Genomic DNA, 15,755 nt, shown 5'->3' with positions numbered 1-15,755 from the left:
TTCGCTTCCTTGTACTGTATAATTTACATGATGTACTATTGCTTGGTCTGCCATGGTTACAAACTCATAATCCTGTCCTGGACTGGAAAACTATGTCTGTGTTAAGCTGGGAATGTCAGGGGGTTCATGATGATGCACCTCCGATTTCAATCGCTTCATCTACTCCTTCTGAGATCCCTGCGTTTTTGTCTGACTATAGGGATGTTTTTGAGGAGCCTAAGCTCAATTCGCTCCCTCCTCATAGAGAGTGTGACTGTGCTATAGAATTGATTCCTGGCAGTAAGTTCCCTAAGGGTCGTTTATTTAATCTGTCACTGCCAGAGCATACTGCTATGCGGAATTATATTAAGGAGTCCTTGGAAAAGGGACATATTCGTCCATCTTCGTCCCCTCTGGGAGCAGGTTTCTTTTTCGTGGCAAAAAAAGATGGTTCCCTGAGGCCTTGTATAGATTATCGCCTTCTGAATAAGATTACAGTCAAATACCAGTATCCATTGCAATTATTAACTGATTTGTTTGCTCGCATTAAGGGGGCTAGGTGGTTCACTAAGATAGATCTTCGCGGTGCGTATAATCTGGTGCGGATAAAACAGGGTGATGAGTGGAAAACCGCATTTAATACGCCTGAGGGCCATTTTGAGTATTTGGTAATGCCTTTTGGACTCTCCAATGCTCCGTCAGTCTTTCAGTCCTTTATGCACAATATTTTCCATGAATATCTGGATAAGTTTATGATTGTGTATTTGGATGATATTTTGGTGTTTTCTGATGACTGGGAGTCTCATGTTCTACAGGTCAGGAAGGTGTTTCAGGTTCTGCGGGCCAATTCTCTGTTTGTGAAGGGTTCAAAGTGTCTCTTCGGAGTCCAGAAGATTTCTTTTTTGAGGTACATTTTTTCTGCTTCTACTATTGAGATGGATCCCGTCAAGGTTCAGGCTATTTGTGACTGGACACAACCTACATCTGTTAAGAGCCTTCAGAAGTTCTTGGGGTTTGCTAATTTTTATCGTCGGTTCATTGCTAATTTTTCCAGTATTGTCAAACCTTTGACTGATTTGACTAAAAAGGGTGCTGATGTTGCTGATTGGTCTCCTGAGGCCGTGGAGGCCTTTCGGGAACTTAAGCGCCGGTTTTCTTCTGCTCCTGTGTTGTGTCAGCCAGATGTTTCACTTCCTTTTCAGGTTGAGGTTGATGCTTCCGAGATTGGAGCGGGGGCGGTTTTGTCACAGAGAAGTTCTAATGGCTCGGTGATGAAGCCATGTGCATTCTTCTCTAGAAAATTCTCGCCCGCCGAGCGCAATTATGATGTGGGTAATCGGGAGCTTTTGGCCATGAAGTGGGCATTTGAGGAGTGGCGTCATTGGCTTGAGGGTGCTAAACATCGTGTGGTGGTCTTGACTGATCACAAGAATCTCATTTACCTTGAGTCTGCCAGGCGTTTGAATCCTAGACAGGCTCGTTGGTCGTTGTTTTTTTCTCGTTTCAATTTCGTGGTTTCATACCTGCCAGGTTCAAAGAATGTGAAGGCAGATGCTCTTTCCAGGAGTTTTGTGCCTGACTCTCCTGGAGACTCTGGGCCTACTGGTATCCTTAGGGATGGGGTAATATTGTCCGCCGTATCCCCAGACTTGCGACGTGCTTTGCAGGAGTTTCAGGTGGATAAACCGGATCGTTGTCCACCAGAAAGACTGTTTGTTCCGGATGATTGGACCAGTAGAGTCATCTCCGAGGTCCATTCTTCTGTGTTGGCTGGTCATCCTGGAATATTTGGTACTAGAGACTTGGTGGCCAGGTCTTTTTGGTGGCCTTCCTTGTCTAGGGATGTGCGTACCTTTGTGCAGTCTTGTGAAGTGTGTGCTCGAGCTAAGCCTTGCTGTTCTCGGGCCAGTGGGTTGTTGTTATCCTTGCCCATCCCGAAGAGGCCTTGGACGCACATTTCCATGGATTTTATTTCTGATCTTCCGGTTTCACAGAAAATGTCCGTTATCTGGGTTGTGTGTGACCGCTTTTCTAAGATGGTTCATTTGGTGCCCTTGCCTAAGTTGCCCTCCTCCTCTGAGTTGGTCCCTTTATTTTTTCAGAACGTGGTCCGTTTGCATGGGATTCCGGAGAATATCGTTTCTGACAGGGGATCCCAGTTTGTGTCTAGATTTTGGCGGACGTTTTGTGCCAAGATGGGCATTGATTTGTCTTTCTCGTCTGCATTCCATCCTCAGACGAATGGCCAGACGGAGCGAACTAATCAGACCTTGGAAACTTATTTGAGGTGTTTTGTTTCTGCTGATCAAGATGACTGGGTTGCTTTTTTGCCACTGGCCGAATTTGCTCTTAATAATCGGGCTAGTTCTGCCACGTTGGTCTCTCCTTTTTTTTGTAATTCGGGGTTTCATCCTCGTTTTTCCTCTGGTCAGGTGGAGTCTTCGGATTGTCCTGGAGTGGACATGGTGGTGGACAGGCTACATCAGATTTGGAATCAGGTGGTGGACAATTTGAAGTTATCTCAGGAGAAGACTCAGCAGTTTGCTAATCGCCGTCGCCGCGTGGGTCCCTGACTTCTTGTTGGGGATTTGGTGTGGTTGTCTTCTCGTTTTGTCCCTATGAAGGTCTCTTCTCCTAAGTTCAAGCCTCGGTTCATCGGTCCTTATAGGATCTCGGAGATTCTTAACCCTGTATCTTTTCGTTTGGATCTCCCAGCATCGTTTGCTATTCATAATGTGTTCCATCGGTCATTGTTGCGGAGGTATGAGGTGCCCGTTGTTCCTTCGGTTGAGCCTCCTGCTCCGGTGCTGGTGGAGGGAGAATTGGAGTATGTTGTTGAGAAGATCTTGGATTCTCGTGTTTCCAGACGCAAACTCCAGTATTTGGTTAAGTGGAAGGGTTATGGTCAGGAGGATAATTCCTGGGTGGTCGCCTCCGATGTTCATGCGACTGATTTGGTCCGCGCCTTCCATAGAGCTCACCCTGATCGCCCTGGGGGTTCTCGTGAGGGTTCGGTGACCCCTCCTCAAGGGGGGGGTACTGTTGTGGATTCTGTTTGTGGGCTCCCTCTGGTGGTTACTGCTGGTACTGGGTGACTTTGGTGGGTTGCGGCCTTTGGTTTCCACCTGTCCATCAGAGGCTGGGTGTTTCCTATTTTACCTGGCCTTTCTGTCATTCCCTTGCCGGCTATCAATGTATTCAGATGTGCTCTGTTTGGTTCCTGCCTACCTGCTCCCAGATCTTTCAGGATAAGCTAAGTGCTGATTTTCAGTTGTTTGGTTTTTTGTCCAGCTTGCTTATTATGTCTCTATGCTAGCTGGTAGCTCTAGTGGACTGAGGTTCTCCCCATGTGCCATGAGTTGGCACATGGGTTCTTGTAATCTCAGGATGGTTTTTTTGATTAGGGTTTTTTGCTGACCGCTCAGTCCCCTTTTGTATCGTTCTGCTTTCTAGTTTACAGCGGGCCTCAATTTGCTTAAACTATATATATCATCTCTATGTGTGTGCCTTCCTCTCATTTCACCGTCAATACATGTGAGGGGGCAACTATATCTTTTGGGGTTCATTCCTCTGGAGGCAAGTGAGGTCTTTATTTTCTCTGCAGTACTAGTTAGCTCTTAGGCTGGTGCGTGGCGTCTAGAACCAACGTAGGCACGCTCCCTGGCTATCTCTAGTTGCGTTTGTCAGGCGTAGGGCAGCGGTCAGCCCAGGTTCCATCACCCTAGAGCTCGTCCGTTATCTATTTGTACTTTGCTTGTCCTGTGCTATCCCTAGCCATTGGGGATTCATGACAGATGTGCAGCCCGTGTAATTTTTTCTAAAGTTGTGTCATTCTTAAAAAAACATTCTGCTCAGAAAGTCAACTTAAGAGGAGCTCTTAGTAAATATGCAGAGATCAATACACTGCCTGGGAGAATATCTTAATAACTTCTCCCTGCAATATATATGAATGTGGGTCATATCTTTTTTTCTACAGATGGTTCTTATTTTAATAATCTGTAACCTTATTTTTATTTTCCTTGGTACCAGCTTTCCACCCACTTGATTCAGGCATTTGCTCCCATGGTGTTACTTGATACCACATGGAAGGGGTTCTTTTCTGTTCCTTTCACCTGGTATGGTGCTATATGATAACTATTTTTTGTGGTACCAGATCTAGCCAAGTTTTCATTTTATACAGATAATAACATAAGACTGGAATATAATGGCACAAAAAGTGTAATTTAACACATTATATGACAACAATCAATGGCTTGTGCAATGGTAGTTTATCTTAATCATCTTAAATGAGATAACTCCCTGTGAGTTATCAAGATAACGAGTTGTTTGTCAAGTTACACTTGACTACATCTGTAACTTGTCTGTGGGGGATGTTGCCTAAATTCTTGATGGACCTTATCTTGCATTTGGGGTGCTGATAGATCACTTAGGCCACTCCTACTATACACACACACACACACACATATATATATATATATATATATATATATATATATATATATATATATATGTATGTATATATATATATATATATATATATATACATATATACACTACAGACCAAAAGTTTGGACACACCTTCTCATTTACAGGTTTTTCTGTATTTTCATGACTGTGAAAATTGTACATTCACACTGAAGGCATCAAAGCTGTGAATTGACACATGTGGAATTATATACTTAACAAAAAAGTGTGAAACAACTGAAAATATGTCTTATATTCTAGGTTCTTCAAAGTAGCCACCTTTTGCTTTGATGACTGCTTTGCACACTCTTGGCATTCTCTTGATGAGCTTCAAGAGGTAGTCACTGGGAATGGTCTTCCAACAATCTTGAAGGAGTTCCCAGAGATGCTTAGCACTTGTTGGCCCTTTTGCCTTCACTCTGCGGTCCAGCTCACCCCAAACCATCTCAATTGGGTTCAGGTCTGTGGTGACTGTGGAGGCCAGGCCATCTGGCATAGCACCCCATCACACTCCTTCATGGTCAAATAGCCCTTACACAGCCTGGAGGTGTGTTTGGGGTCATTGTCCTGTTGAAAAATAAATGATGGTCCAACTAAATGCAAACCGGATGGAATAGCATGCCGCTGCAAGATGCTTTGGAAGCCATGCTGGTTCAGTATGCCTTCAATGTTGAATAAATCCCCAACAGTGTCACCAGCAAAGCACCCCCACACCATCACACCTCCTCCTCCAGGCTTCACGGTGGGAACCTGGCATGTAGAGTCCATCCATTCATCTTTTCTGCATCGCACAAAGACACGGTGGTTGGAACCAAGGATCTCAAATTTGGACTCATCAGACCAAAGCACAGATTTCCACTGGTCTAATGTCCATTCCTTGTGTTCTTTAGCCCAAACAAGTCTCTTCTGCTTGTTGCCTGTCCTTAGCAGTGGTTTCCTAGCAGCTATTTTACCAGGAAGGCCTGCTGCACAAAATCTCCTCTTAACAGTTGTTGTAGAGATGTGTCTGCTGCTAGAACTCTGTGTGGAATTGACCTGGTCTCTAATCTGAGCTGCTGTTAACCTGCGATTTCTGAGGCTGATTACTCGGATAAACTTATCCTCAGAAGCAGAGGTGATTCTTGGTCTTCCTTACCTGGGGCGGTCCTCATGTGAGCCAATTTCATTGTAGAACTTGCTGGGTTTTGCTACTGCACTTGGGGACATTTTCAAAGTTTTCTCAATTTTTCAGACTGACTGACCTTCATTTCTTAAAGTAATGATGGCCACTCGTTTTTCTTTACTTAGCTGCTTTTTTCTTGCCATAATACAAATTCTAACAGTCTTTTCAGTAGGACTATCAGCTGTGTATCCACCAGACTTCTGCACAACACAACTGATGGTCCCAACCCCATTTATAAGGCAAGAAGTCCCACTTATTAAACCTGACAGGGCACACCTGTGAAGTGAAAACCATTCCCGGAGACTACCTCTTGAAGCTCATCAAGAGAATGCCAAGAGTGTGCAATGCAGTCATCAAAGCAAAAGGTGGCTACTTTGAAGAACCTAGAATATAAGACATAATTTCAGTTGTTTCACACTTTTTTGTTAAGTATATAATTCCACATGTGTTAATTCATAGTCTTGATGCCTTCAGTGTGAATGTACAATTTTCATAGTCATGAAAATACAGAAAAATCTTTAAATGAGAAATTGTGTCCAAACTTTTGGTCTGTACTGTATATATATATATATATATATATATATATATATATATATATATATATATATATATACTTACTATAGTCACCATGCAATGCTCCACCTAATAGAATAGGAATCAAATTAAAAGCTGGTCATGATGTGGCATGTGGGCTTGTGCATTTTGATTAAAATGTTAATGAAGAACCTTATTTTTTTTTGTACATTTTGTTTAGCCACAGTCAATCAATGTATAACACAGGATTGTGCGATCTCCAATTTTTTTTCTACAGTTGTATCCTACTTTTAAAATATTATCTTGGGAAAACCAATTTTAATTGAAATGATTGAAAACATTTAGCACTGTATATTTGTCTTCTAGTAAGATATCTTAGGGGCCACTATGTGCAGTATGTATGACTGTGTACTGGATGGACATTCCATACCTCCCAACTTTGCTGTTGTCACTGGCGCCTGTGGCTCGTGACTTTATCTCCTGTCTGCAAGTATAGAGGTTGTGGGTTCAAATTACTGGGAGTCTTACAAAAAAGAAGAAAATACATTTTTGTAATTGTTGTTTTATTATTTTTAATAGTTTTATAGAAACAAAAATATCTGACTTTTATTCACCTCTAGAATACAGGGACATACAAATACACTGTTATATACAATGTATCTCTATGCACCTGTATAATCTGCTTCTGGGCTCACTACGTACAATACTGCTCAAGATTACAAAATTCTCCTGTGTTCATCATTATGGGCTGTGGCTCATTGATAGAGCTGCTGCCTACAAACTTGAGATTGCAAGTTTGAGTCTTGGGGAGACTAGATAGCAAGTGAAAGGAATAGTTTGTTTAATTTATGTCAGAGCAGAGAGATGCTGCCCCCACCTATGGAGGAGCAGCCATGGATATATGATGAGGTGGTGAGTAGTGATGAGCGAACGTGCTCGGATAAGTCACATGCTAACCGAATTACTTTGGCGTGCTCGAAAAATATGTTCTAATCCCCACTCCTGCATGTCTCTTGGCTGTTCAACAGCCGCAACACATGCAGGGATTGCCGGTTTGTTAGACCATTCCTGCGAGCCTGCACTTGTGGACCCAGCTCAGGGTTCCCTGTGTAAGGCTACTTTCACACTAGTCCGTCCGTACTGGCCGCCTTAAACCGTCGGCCAGACGTACCGACGGACAGTGTGTTAATTAAGCACAACGGGGGCAGCGGATGCAGTTTTTCAATGTAATTGTAATGTCCGGGGAGGAGGGGGCGGAGTTCTGGCCGCGCATGTGCGGTTGGAAATGGCGGACCCGATGCACAAAAACGTTACATGTAAAGTTTTTTGTGCTGACGGTCCGCCAAAACACGACGCATCCGTCGCACGACGGATGCGACATATGACCATACGTCGCAATGCGTCGCTAATGCAAGCCTATGGAGAAAAAACGCATCCTGCGGGCAACTTTGCAGGTTGCTTTTTTTCTCCAAAACGACGCATTCCGACGTACAGCAAACAACGCTAGTGTGAAAGTAGCTTAAGACTACGCGAAGGCCAGTGCAGCCCCTGGAATGTGGTAAATGTTGTCGGCTAGCACCAAGCATATTTGTGATAGCCATGTTTAGGGCTGACAGGCAATTACCAACAGTGCCCCCCGTTTTACACAGCACTCCTGTCTGTTCTTTCTTCTACCACTGTGCCAAACAGGTTCTCTCCCTCCAATTGGTTCTTTGCACTTTTAGGCAGGTGAAAGAAGGGTCCAGATTTAACGTCCTCAGACCCCACAATTCTCCTAGAAACAGCTGCTTCCTGTGGATATAGCTCCGTTCCTCTACTTTAGAGAATATCTCCCTACTCATTTGTGCTCAATTTTTATTTTATCTGGTAAGATATAAAACATTTCCATTAAACAAGCATTTAACCCTTGGTAAAATGGAAATAATTGCTTTTAAGATGTTGTCAAGAACATCTAGTTCACAATAATCACTTAATTTGGTATTTACAAAATAAACCTAATTAATACTATCAGAAACAGGTTTATTTCCTTTAATAAGATCCCACGCTTCCACTGTAATTGCTATTGCTAAGCAATCTGTGTGATTTTCTACTTGTATTTCTGTTAATACTGAAAAATACCAGGATTAAAGATGAAAGCGGAGGTATTAAGAAGATATGTGGAATAAGTAGGATTTAAGAAGAAAATAGCAATTACATAAAATTCAATGTAGTTAAAGTGCAATTATATTCACAAAAGTATATGAACAACAATATACCCATGCTATTGCAACTTTGTTTTATTGATTAGAGATATTCAGAAGAGGTTGTTATTAAGTTTCATGAATCACAGATAGTACGTCTCCATGTATTTCAACACTGGTAATGTTCTTTGACGATATTCGGATTTTATTTTTTAAGTGCAGATCTTAAAAACACAAGACAAGCAGAATAAACTAATAAAAGCACTTAACACAATGTTTTAAAAATTCTTGATCTACTTTTTTTAGGATGATATAAAATATATTTATTTATGTGCCTTGATATATACTTTTTGCTTCCTCCCCACTCCTTAGGAAGGTGGCTTAATGGTGCAGTTTAAAGGGAACCTGTCACCTGAATTTGGCGGAACCAGTTTTGGGTCATATGGGCGGGGTTTTCGGGTGTTTGATTCACCCTTTCCTTACCCGCTGGCTGCATGCTGGCCGCAATATTGGATTGAAATTCATTCTCTGTCCTCCGGAGTACACGCACTGGCACTGATATTTCGCAATGGAACCCAAGATCTCTCTTCTGGGCTATAACCCCTCCAATGCACCAGATATTGCACAGACACTTTCACTATTACAATATTCTCTGCATTTCATACTCCAAATTGCCTTTAACTACCACTGGAAAAGGAGGCTCTCCGACTGGGCTAACCAGGGAAGGATATGATTTCAGGAGGGACTTGTGAAACACATTGGTTGTTTTAAAAGACAAATGACATTGCATGCAGAAAGCTGCAGGGCTGATGGCCTCGAGTATTTGATAATGACCAATACATCTGGAACCCAGCTTGGCAGAAGGAACTTTATGCTTAATATTTTTTGTGGACAACCACACCTAGTCCCCAACTCCAAAGTTTTGGCCTTTAGAATGTCTCTTATCAGCAGCTGAAGTCTGAATACCCTGTACCTTCCTCAAGTTCTCTCTAGACCAAACAAACTTTTATTTAGCCACATATTTTTCAACCGCCGGAGTATTTATCAAGGTGGTTGAAAAGAAATGACAACAAGGATGCAATGCAAGATTACAGAAAAATTCTGAATTTTCAATGTTTTCTTGATTTTATTAATAGCAAATTCAGCTAAAGAGAGACCCAGTCAGACTGATGATCAGACACGTAACATTGACGATATTGCTCGAGTGTTCAGTTAGTACGTTCTGTCTGGTCACTGGTCTCTGGTTGGTAAGAAGAAAAAAAAGATAGCTCAATATTACTCTATTTACAGAATGCCCTCCAAAATTTGGAAATGATCTGGGTCGGAAACTTTATTCTCAGGAACACCATGTCTACGCACATGACAAACATGGCTTGATTAACCTTTTTTTGCAGACTGTCTTTTATATAATCTTTCATGGCCTTTTGTTCTGGACCTGGAAGATTATATATTTTACCCCTGAGGAGATGAGAGTTTGGTACCAGATCAATGTGACAGTCATGATATCTGTGTGAGGGGAATGTTTCAGATTTGGTCACAAATAATTCTGAATATTGAATTAGTGATTATGGCTTTAGACAGATTAAGACATACATTTGTCCTGAAATTCAGAACTCTAGCATACAATATCACCCTGATTCCAATAAATAACCAGGTTAGGTTTGCGCAACCAAGGCATTACCAAGAACACAGCCTTGGAGAGGTTTTCAAGGATGAAAAATGACACAAATTCAAAGTATAAAACACCAGCAAGAAGGGAGACCACCTTAGTGACACATTTCACCCATCCTGGCTGAGAGGCATATCATCAATACCAGTGACTTTAATAGTAAAGCATAATTTTAGTAAGAGTAAATCAAGATGCTTTGCCATGTTGGCATAATCAAAATTTGCTGCGGAACTGCAATAAATAAAGGCCTGAAGTTGCACAGATTTTTCTAGCTAAGATGAACAAACAGGGAGCAATAATTTTTCATAATCATAGGGAAATATCTGTGCCCACATACATGTTGACATTTCTCTGGTGGCGGTTGTCTTGGTTAGACATGCATCTGACATCCATACTCTTCACAGTAGTTACCAAAAACCAGCTTGTGTTGCTTTATTCCTTGTTTTTGATGGAAATGAGCTGCTCAATCTGCATGGGATCCTCAGTAAGGATAATAGTTAGATAAGAATAAGGAGGAGGTGCAGCATCAGCAGTGTGTTCTTGTCTATGTTCACACATAGGACTATCCAGAGGGATTGGCAGTGACATGTCTGAGTAAAGGGAGTCAAGAGAGGGGAACTGAACTAACATGTCCTTGACTTGGTCACAGATCTCAGTATGAAAACAATGTTAAAGGGCCTGATTATTTCACTGAGAGTCAGTTACCTACTGGCAAAACTGCACACAGTAATCCTCAGCAAGATGTCGCCAGTGACGGAGCAGTTAGTTTACTTTCAGCAAAAGCTACTTAGTCAAAGTCATCATATGAGAACCATAGGGCCTCAAAGAATTAGTCAACTGTAAAGAGTTCTGGAGCATCAGTGAATAAGTAGAAAGCTTAAACCTAGGAGTCTCCCTCCACACTGATATAATTAGTCCCACATGCTGGACCTCATAACCAGGTGTATGTGGGCAGAGCCTGAAATATAGACGACAGCTTTCTTTAAAGGAAAAAAAGAACATTACAGTAACCTGAAAAATGGTCAGGCAGGTTAACTTTGGGTTCAAACTAAGTCAAGAGAAGTTCTGCAGGTGCCTGTCCCTGAGCAGTTACATAATGCTGAAACTACTCTGCAAGATCCTGGACATACTGGAACAGTTCTTGCATTTGATTCACCACCACTTGGAGGCAATCCATCATTTTTTTTTGGAATATAAGTTGGTGTGCGTGCTAGCGAATGTTCACATTGACCACTAAACAGACAAAAACCTAAGATAAAAACAAAATAAGCAAATAACCTGCAGTAAATAAATAAACAGCAATAGTGCATAAAAATAATATAGGATTCTTAGCTAACCCAACTTGATCCTTCTCAGCCCTTGTTCACATCCATGTCACTTGACATATGTTAAAGTTTTAATACTGATAATGTGTGCAAACTGTAAAGCGCTGCGGAATATGTTAGCGCTATATAAAAACAAAGATTATTATTATTATTATTAATAATATTAGAGGTTAGGACCATCCTGAAGGGTCATCTTGACATGGTGGGATGGCTTTTACATTTTAATCAAAAAATTGTTCACTAAGTATCCTATATTATTTCCATGCACTATTGCTATATATTTGCTACAGGGTATTTATCTATTTTGTTTTTATCTTAGTTTTTCACAGTAAACTTCACTGTACTTTGGTTTCTGAATGGCATATGAACCACAGTTCATAATAATTTTCCCTCTATGCTTGCTTTGTGTCTTACACCTTTAAGGGCATGTATTTGCTCCAACTGACTGTTTTTGTATTGAAGCGTACAGTTGAATACAGTTTTAATACAGAGGGAATCTGCATATAAAAGACTACCATGTGGTATATACTTTCTTTTAATACAGCAGCATCAGATGTATTCAACTCTGCTGGCTTAGAATTGAATATGTCAAGATTGGATATTAGGCACATACTGTACATCAGAAGATTTTTCTGGCATACACATAAAATATAAAATAGACACAGGATGTGACTTAAACAGTACCTATAGCCAATCTTGGGTTGCCATTTTTATTTACAGAGGACCTGTCACTAATTCAAATAAGGCCTGTTTTTGCTTATATTTTATTCCCGCTTGTCCTCTAAGTATTTTTGTTTTAAATCTACCGCACGTTTCCAGAGATGTCTTTTTAATTAGTGCAAACATTTATGGGCTTTACCAAGAAGGCATTACTAATAGAAGTGATAGAGTCTTTTGAAAGTCAATTTGCCAGCTTACAAATTTTTCCCCAAAATTTGATTTGCAGCAAATTGGCCACATATTACAATACTGCAATGCCTCCAATTGCTCAGAAGAAATGTGTGACACTCTGATCTTCTAGGGCTATACTGACCCTATTCCAAGCTCTTTTATGCAAATACAGGTTAGAAATATCCAAGTGACCTCAATCTAAAAGGCTAGTTGAAAACGGATGGTAACGTGGTAACTAACAACTCACTGACCTACTAGTAAAATTAGGTTTCTTAAATTGTAAAGATTCTCCCAAAGTTATTGTTCTTTGGGGCAGATTCCTGATTTGCTGGTGTTTATACACAGATGGTGCAAATAAGTAAGTCATTGCTTTTTCACGAGTGGTGGTGAAAAATTATCCATGTTTAGGAATAATTGTTCTTTGTTAAATAAAGAAGCTATAGCTATTTCACGAGTTAACCCCTTTCTGACCTCAGACGGGATAGTACATCCGAGGTCAGAACCCCCGCTTTGATGCAGGGCTCCGGCGGTGAGTCTGTATCAAAGCCAGGACATGTCAGCTGTTTTGAACAGCTGACATGTGCCCGCAATAGCGCCGAGTTGAATCGCGATCCACTCGGCGCTATTAACTAGTTAATTGCTGCTGGCAAACGCTGACAGTGGCATTTAACCGGCGCTTCCGAGCCATTGGGCCGGAAATGAGCGCATCGCCGACCCCGTCACATGATCGGGAGTCAGCGATGTGTCAGGATAGTAACCATAGAGGTCCTTGAGACCTCTATGGTTACTGATGCCGGCCTGCTGTGAGCGCCATATCTGATGATCGCTGCTATGCAGCTGAGCCGATTGAGTTGTGCCAGCTTCTATCCTCCCATGGAGGCTATTGAAGCATGGCAAAAGTAAAAAAAAAGTAAAAAAAGTGAAAAAATAAAAAATATATAAAAGATTAAATCACCCCCCTTTTGCCCCATTAAAAATAAAACAAAAAAAAAATCAAACCCACACATATTTAGTATCGCCGCGCTCATAATCGCCTGCTCTATCAATAAAAAAAGGATTAACCTGATCGCTAGATGGCGTAGTGAGAAAAAAATTAGAAACGCCAGAATTACGTTTTTTTGATCACCACGACATTGCATTAAAATGCAATAATGGGCGATAAAAAGACCGTATCTGCACAAATGTGGTATCATTAAAAATGTCAGCTCAGCACACAAAAAATAAGCCCTCAACCAACCCCAGATCACGAAAAATGGAGATGCTACGGGTATCGGAAAATGGCGCGATTTTATTTATTTTTTTTAGCAAACTTTGGAATTTGTTTTCACCACTTAGATAAAAAAGAACCTAGGCATGTTTGGTGTCTATGAACTCGAAATGACTTGGAGAATCAAAATGGCAGGTCAGTTTTAGCATTTAGTGAACCTAGGAAAAAAGCAAAACAAAAAACAAATGTGGCATTGCACTTTTTTTGCAATTTCACCGCACTTGGAATTTTTTTCTCATTTTCCAGTACAAGACATGGTAAAACCAATGATGTCGTTCAAAAGTAAAACTCGTCCCACAAAAAATACGCCCTCACATGGCCATATTGACGGAAAAATAAAAAAGTTATGGCTCTGGCAAGGAGAGGAGTGAAAAATGAACAAGGAAAAAGGGAAAATCCCAATGTCATGAAGGGGTTAATAAGCAATGGATTTTCAAGTAGGAGTGGAAAATATCAATTGTTTGTGTTCTCCAACAGGGTTGCTATTCTCTAAATGACAAAACAATTACAAAGACTTCAAACTGTCCAAAAATTATCCCTCAATTTTGCGATCAGAAACCGTTCAACTATTTTCAAAGTGAAGAATTAATAACTTGCCAACATGTAAAAAATGTATCCTTATTTAGGAGCAATTTCATGTTTGTGTACCCTGAAAATAGTATTTCCCAGCAGAAGTACACTATAGCTATAAAAAACAATAGGCAAGTGCAGGTGTGTTTGTTATTGGCAGTGGCAATAAAAGTGGAAGTGGCAGCAACCACACAGTTTAGGGCCAGCACTGGCAGCAACTGTACAGTATAGCACAATAAAACACCATAAACTGCCAGCAGGTGTATGGTGAAAGTTGAAAACAACAGACAGGCAGACAGAAAGATGATACAGCTAAACTAATCATTGGCATCAGCCGCAGGTGAATGAAAATCGTCACAAATCCATGCCTGATTCAAATTGACAATGTAAGGTTATATGCTCTCTGATAGTAAACTGGAGGCTAGGCATGACAGTATGCCATTAGCATAAGGGGGAACCCTTTTGCTACTGGTCCAGGGTCCACTCCTGAGCCATCAGTCCATGGTATCACGGTTCAGGGTATCTGGCAAGGAAAAGATACATTAAAATCAGAATCAAAAGAAAAAGTCAGTCAGTCTTCACAAATGTAGATTTATATTCTCTGTATTTTTTTCTGCCACAACAACTGGGTTTTCTTTCCTTATTTTTGCTGCAGCCTCTGCCTTATAGTCATAAGGGCAGTTGTGCTTGTCAGAGTAACGATGAAGTCCACAAAACAGATTCCCACAACGGCAGTCAAAACCTGTAAGACCAATCTTCTTCCTGCACATGAAGCATCTGTTCTTCTTTGGCTTGGGGAGTTCTGGAGTCTTTTCCTCATTTTGAGATGTACTAGGCTGAGATACTGATGGACTTGGCCGAGTCACAACTGGTTCTGAGGATTCTGTTTTTGGAGAAGTCGAATTATCTTCTCTTGAAATGCTCATCTCTGTCATTTGCTGAGTTATAGGTAAAGCAGCCACATTTCTGGATTTGTCAGTAGGGCTGCACACATCACTTTCACAGTTGTTTAATACAGTTTCTACTCTCTGGATGGCTGCAGACTCTGCAGTAGGACTATTCGAACCACTGGATGCACCCATGGGGCTGATTCTGCCACTGTTCTGTCTTTGAAGATGTTCTTTATAGCACACAGAACACATTCCACTTGTCCTAGGATTGCCATAGAAGCCACACCCTGTGCTGCAAAAGCATAGGGCCTGGTGTCTGATTTGTCTCCTGAGCCATTGTTTTCTATGGTTTGAGGCCACAGCTGGGCGGGGGAGGGCGTCTTCTCACGAGCTCTGCCTTGCTCTTTGTTCGTTGGCTAACGCTAAGCAGCGGGCTTCTACTTCTCCTGGCGGAGCCGTGTAATCCCGTGTGCTCCTCGCCGAGGACCGTGTGACAGCCCCACACTAATAGGTCGCCATTGTCCCGCCGTTCCTGTGCCCAATGTCCGCCTCACTGTGCCCCCCGAATGTGACGTAACCTGGCTACTCAGCTAGTATGTCTTTGTTTACTTAAATGCATCGAGCTGGCACAGAAGGGAGGCATGTAAGAGGGTGGTGCTGTTATGGACAGTAACATGCTGCCACTTTAAGAGACAGCACCCCCTTGTCTGGTGTGATGGAATGTCCTGCTTCCCCCTGCTATAGGCTGTGAAGATGAACTGCCCTAGAATGAGGGGAGGAGTTGAGCCTGAACTGTGTGTGTGAGCTGAAGCTGCTAGGGAGAA

General features: G+C 41.6%; 1 pseudogene; it reads right to left on the bottom strand.

Annotated features, from left to right (window-relative positions):
* Positions 1-14,596: 14,596 nt before the first annotated feature.
* LOC143793861 (AN1-type zinc finger protein 5 pseudogene) lies at positions 14,597-15,496 on the bottom strand (annotated as a pseudogene).
* Positions 15,497-15,755: the final 259 nt, after the last annotated feature.

Source organism: Ranitomeya variabilis, chromosome 1, assembly GCF_051348905.1.
Source record: "Ranitomeya variabilis isolate aRanVar5 chromosome 1, aRanVar5.hap1, whole genome shotgun sequence".
NCBI classification, from domain to species: Eukaryota; Metazoa; Chordata; class Amphibia; order Anura; family Dendrobatidae; genus Ranitomeya; species Ranitomeya variabilis.
Note: the sequence above shows the minus strand (reverse complement) of the source record. Positions and strands in the feature narration are given on the sequence as shown.